The sequence below is a fragment of the Saccostrea echinata genome, unplaced genomic scaffold (genome assembly GCF_033153115.1).
Source record: "Saccostrea echinata isolate AGI-Se365-2 ecotype Australia unplaced genomic scaffold, CSIRO_AGI_Sech_v1 ptg000033l, whole genome shotgun sequence".
In the NCBI taxonomy this organism is placed as follows: domain Eukaryota; kingdom Metazoa; phylum Mollusca; class Bivalvia; order Ostreida; family Ostreidae; genus Saccostrea; species Saccostrea echinata.
In genome coordinates, this window is record NW_026889782.1 from 14,746,685 (window position 1) to 14,752,967 (window position 6,283).

A 6,283-nucleotide genomic window follows, 5' to 3' on the forward strand; every position below is an offset into this window, starting at 1 on the left:
TAATTTACAGGAGAACAATGTGTCTATACTAAAATAATAGAGGAGGGAAAAGGAAGAAAAAAACCCTAACAATTATATTGGATTACAAGGTCACCTCTTCGCCTCATGCTATAATAAATATACTTGTCGAGATTACACATATCAAAATCCTCAGTATTGAGCAATTGCAGTAATTTATACATGTATGGATGTTTTTTAAAGAGTTTTGTTATAAATTTGCTACAATAATCTTCATAAACAGGACATTCTAATAGAAAATATATTTATAAAATTTTGGCCTGAAAATAATTTCTGAGGGCTTCATTTTTTTTTTTGTTTTATCTCCCAGTTTCAATTGCTTAAAGGTATGAGGATAATTTCAATTTGCATATACATTTTTGAAACTTAGATGGAATTGATTTTCTTAAATAATACTGTAGGTTTTTGTTTGTTGTTTAACGTCCCTCTCGAGAATTTTTCACTCATATGGAGACGCCACCACTTGCCGGACTGCAAATTTATACCTTTTCTCGTCACTCAGGGACATTGAGCAGTGAGGGATCTTTTTCGTGCCAAAACATACTGCGACAAGGGGCCACAGTTTATACGGTCTCATCCGAAGGACCGGTCTCAACTTTCCCCCAGTGGATTAAAACCCGCGACGAAAGGATCAACTCCTTACTCCGCAAGTCTAGAGCATACACTCTAACCACTGCGCCACGCGGGCGACATATTGTAGGTAGAATCTATGAACTAGATATTTATAAAAAGAACATTTCTGCGAACTTTCAATTCTAGCAATTATTACTTGTTGAGCCTAACCTGAAATACTTTGTTTAATTATGCTAAGGTATTTGCATTATTAATTTGTTGTTAACCCTATTTCAATAAATGCAAGATCATTTAAGCATTTTTTCATCTGATAAACCCATTTTTTTGTGCTTAAGATTTGCAGTTAATGCACATTGTGTCATAACATATTCTAATAGTGCAAATATCACTGACTTAAGAAATGAATGTAATATTTTTTTCTTTGATCGAAGTATCAGAGAAAAATTTGGACGGAAAACGTCATCAATGCACGTAGCGCATTAATGAAATTTTTTGGTCCAAATTGTTCTTTAATACTTCGGTCCAAAAAAAATATTACTTTTATTTGTTATTTAATTATGATTTAAAAATAAGAACATGAAACTTTTCTTTCATCATGGATAGTTAATTTACGCATCAAAGACATCAAATGACTTGGGACTCAGCTGATGGTAGAATTCTTATCCCAAGGACACAAAGTGAAGTGACAAATTAAACAAAACACGATAGCATAGAATAACAGGAACTAAGCGGAAAGTTAGTTATTTGTTTGAAAATCTTCTCTACCCATTGTTATTGAGGAAACATACTAAGTGCATGGTTATAATGAGCAAGAGTGCCTCTTCCAAAATTGTGAATATCTTGGCCCCTGGGTAAGGGGCTTTGGTATTAGGGTGGGGCTGTATTTTGAAATTCTGTACCCTTTGGTAAATTTATTAATTTCTGCCAAAGGAAGTTATTCCCCTTTGCTATTCACCAATGATAGATAATCACTGTAAATATTGTCACTTAAAATGTCAATTAATAAAAGAATTATACAAGAAAATTCATAGAAAAGTACTTTCATAGTTTTTAATGGTCATGTTAACTTTTAAATAATAGATGAATGAAAATGGGACAAAAATACCTAATCTTTGTACAATAAATAATCTTTAAAGACTAAGACAATGTGAGGGAAAATGAAATGTGTTTACTAATAGTGCTCTAAAAACTAGTGTTTCGTTTAATCCACATGAGGATAATGACAAATGGCGGAAAATATAGGCAAATATATAGATCAACTTTAAGATTTGTTATTGAGTATTAAATTAATATATTGCTGATCCCTGATTGTCCTGTTTCTCCTTCTTTCTTGTGGGCAGCATAGCTTTATGTAACAGCTTATTTTGTTTTAATCTATGGATCGACACTTAATACTCGGGTGACGGTTAAGGTTCTTGGGCCTCTTGTTTTATTCACTTTTTTGAGTTTTAAACTTTCAATTTTCATTAGTGCACAAAACCATTTTAAGATCATATATTGAGTATATTAAATATGAAGCCTGCTGTTTTATGTCTCAATTTTTCAAATGAAAATACACGACGCATTTTATGATTAGAGATATTCTGTCAAATGTGCTCACAGGTGCTTTTTTTCTCAAGGAAACGGCCTGAACTTTATTTTATCTGTTGACGAAAAAGGTGCGTTAACATACCTTATAAACGGACACAAACTGAGAGAAATCGTTGTTTGTTAGGATAGCACAAAATAAACAGAGGTATTACAAGATTAAGATTAACAAAAACGATTCAATTTGGAATTCAAAAAAATTATTTTTAAAACAATCATTTTTTTTTTTCAGAAAGCAATGGATAAAATTAAGTTTTATGCAATACTTTATACGGTCTTGTTGACAATGTTCGTCCCTTCCCTTTGTTTGCAAGCAGAAGAGGGAAAAGAGAAACCCCACAAACGCAATGTTATCGCAATAGGTTTGCCATCTCTGGCGACAGTTTCATGGACAGCCGTTGCTCCTGGTTATTCTTTGCCTTGGTGTTGTACTATGGAATTCAAGCAGTGCACCAACATCATATTACAAAAAGACAAGGTAAGTTCATATCTATACACTTGTGGCAATATCGTTCTTTATGACTCCAAATGTGGTAATTATATAATTATCAACACTTGGATGTCTTCTTCACTTCCTTTTAATTTAATTATTGGACCCAAAACGAACACTGTTTTTTTTAAGATGACGATGATGTATGCCGTAATATAGCCTGTGCCAACAACAGAGGTTGGTGTAGAGAGCCTTGTTTTTCTCATGAAGTCATAGATGGCTACCATTCTGACATCTGCGGTGGTCTCTGTTATTGCTGTCGAGATGCAGATACTTTTCCACTCGGAAAATAATTTGTACATGTACAACTTACAAGTAAAAATTCCGAATGCATTAAAGATTTAATGTGTTGTTCTTAAAATGGCCTTATTAATCAATTAATTTGCTTTAGGTCTCAGTACGAATGTTTCACTAGCATTGGTTCGCCATTACTTGTCCCTAGAATTCTACAAAGGTCATTGAGCAGAGACAGATTTTTCAGTGCGACCTTGATTTATCGATTCATCCGCAAGATGGATCTTTACGTCATGTAGTGGTATTCGGAGCAGCGACCTTAGTATTAATTACTTAATGTAATAAACGATTGTAAAGGGTCCATAGGATTATATAATAATTAAGAAATAAAGAAAAAGGTTAAAAAGTTCTCTGGGAAATGAACTTGGTTAGTCACGTGATCAAATCCAGTGAGCCCTTAGATTTGATCATGTACAAATCAAGTTCATTTCCCTGTGAACTTTTTAACCTTGTTTTTTATTACTTATATTTAGATTTGAGACGAATATTCCAATAGAAATATTACATGAACAGCCTGCCGTATCACTATGTTGTGACAAGAAGTGACCTAGAACTGGAAGTTATTCGGTCATAAAAGTTCGCCTAGCTCCAACATTTGAATGTTTACATTGAAGTTTAGCAGTCATGTTCAGGAAATCTCCGTTTACAATAATAGAAAAATAATTGGTATTGAGAATAATCTTGCTTTTTATGAGTTCTTTGTACAGGGTGTTTCTGCAATCATGTCCCGACTTTTTGAATTCAATAAAAAGTTAAGCAGTATTAATGTAAGGAAATTTTTGCAAAAATTTGAAGCACATAACCAAACAATTTTATCATTATAAAAGTTGAAGTATTGCTAAGAACTAAGCACGCTAACTCTCGATTTCCGCCTACATTTTATACCCATCTAATTGAGTATAAATTGCATTTTGGCCATTAAAACTTTTTTTGAATACAAAGAATAGTCAATTGATTATTAATTTTAAAATGAACGTCAAAAAGTTAATTCCCCTTTTTTACACCTATTTTCATAAGGGGGGTAGAAAATTTTATGCATTAAAATCAGGCTTTAAAACATCACCAAAATTTCAAATATGCACGTAAATAGTTAAATGACCCTTAAATCTTTCCGTTTGTTAAAATTATGTATAATTCAAATTATAAGATTGATAAAGTACATTTTTAAATTGTTATCTCGTTCGAAATTGGTTATAAAATGACCATTTTTACTGTTTTTTGGTGAACATATGCCCCCCACCCCACCCCCTTGGAACACAGAAAAAGCTTCGGTATGAATTTGTGAAATAACAATCCATCTTACCTGTAAAAAGGAATTTTTTCAGGGGTGGGGGATGTTTTAGAAATATTTTTTTCCATTTATTTCTATGGTGAAAAGTTTAACCAAAGTTTTAGAGTTATCTCTCATTGTTTTCCCAAATTAGCAATGTTTTATGAAAATTCATATCAATAACTATATAAATATGAAAAATCGTTCAAATTTGTTTAAACCGTTCTTGGTAGCTCAGTCGGTAGAGCGCTTGCTTCGTGATCGGGAGGTCGTGAGTTCGAATCTCGGCCGCGACTGACCTAAGTCGATAAAAAGTGGGTAGCAACTGTTCCATCGCCATGCCCTCGGCACTTTGAAGTGAAAGTTGCGGGTCCTTCGGATGAGACCTTAAAAACCGAGGCCCCGTGTCACGGCAGGCGTTGGCACGATAAAGATCCCTCACTGCTCAATGGCCCTGAGTGCCGAGTAAAGGTCAAAATTTGAAGCCCTTCACCGGTAAATTTTGACGTCTCTATGTGAGTGAAAAATTCTCGAATTGGACGTAAAACAACATACAATCAATCAATCAAGCAAATGTGTTAACATTTGAAAATTGACTTGGAGGTAGGCGGGAGAACAATACTATCGTTCGCAGTTCTTCATTTATTTTTAAGAAAGGCATTTTCTAAGTTTGGACATCAGCAGCATTTTTGATTTACCGCCATTTTTTATTTCTTTAATATAATTACAATGTTTCGAAGTCAGCAATCCATTTTGTCTCTTTAAGTCCCATGTTGCTTAAATTTTGACATTTTTTGCAAAGTCTGTTTCCTAGAAAGATGGTTTTCATATGATTATTTCTTTTTCACAATATAATGCAGTAGTATTGGTGATTTGGTGATATTCTGTTTGCATGGTATAGTTCAAAAACATCCAAAGAGATCCATTTTTCCAGAAAAACCCCAACAACTCAACTTTTTAAGATGGAATCAAAACTTCAATGAAAAAATAATGACGTTATTTTATATTGTTTATATGACAATTATATTGCCGGAAAATATACTCTTAAAAACAGTTATGATGTTGATAATATTTAATCATTTTGCAAAAAATATAGACATGTAAAGTCGGAACATGTTTGTTAAAACACCCTTTATATGTTGAGTAAAAAGTGGTGGTATCGTCTGTTTCAGTTTACATACCTTCAAAGGAATTTCGGATTGAAAAGGGAAGCGCGATTATTCAAACCATTCTTCACACCGAAGAAAGATCTAACGGACATCTGTTGATTCCAAAAAAAAATTCCACGTTTTATTTATTTCATATTTGTTATCACTATCAAGCTTTTATGTTCCGAAACCAGTTTCATAGTATCAAAACCAATAAACGCTTAATGATATACTAGTGTGTATCATTAACCGTCGATTATGTGGATATTTCCTTGTTTCATTAAGCGTCGGTGTTGCTCTGCATTTGTGACGCTTAATGTTATAATTCTATCATTAAGCGGCGATTTAGCATTAGTGGTTTAGAATGTCAACTATTAATGCAATAATTCATGGCATTAAGCGTTGCAGTTGTAACGCTTAATGATATTTGTACATTAAGCAGCGTTTTATCATTAGAGGTTGCTACAATTAGTCCATATCGGACAAACGAAAGGAGTTACAATATGAACTGCAAATGTTCAACATCATAATAGCATACTTGAGCTTAAACACACTTGAATTAAACAACAGCACCAAAATAGTATACATGTCACATGAAAGAAATGTAAAAGTTATGACACTTTCCCCGTCCTGTCAGCTCAAGTATGCAGTGACTTGACGTTATATGCTACTATGACGTCATATCTAGGTAGTTCCGAGAAGTTACTATAGTTGGAACAGTTTGATATTTTACGGACAACCTTATCCTAGCCGCGTATTTACAAGAAGGTTTGCACAAAAGTGGATCCAATTTTTTTTTTAATTTCTTTTCTCTAGACACAGTTTTTAAGAAGTACTAATGGTTTTGGGGAGCTTGACCAAAAACACCACACTCAAACAGGTGCACTAATATTATTTATTGGC

The 6,283-nt window shown here is 33.3% G+C and overlaps 1 pseudogene; it reads left to right on the forward strand.

Annotated features, from left to right (window-relative positions):
* The first annotated feature begins 2,414 nt into the window (after positions 1-2,414).
* Positions 2,415-2,970, forward strand: LOC133199011 (big defensin-like; annotated as a pseudogene).
* Positions 2,971-6,283: the final 3,313 nt, after the last annotated feature.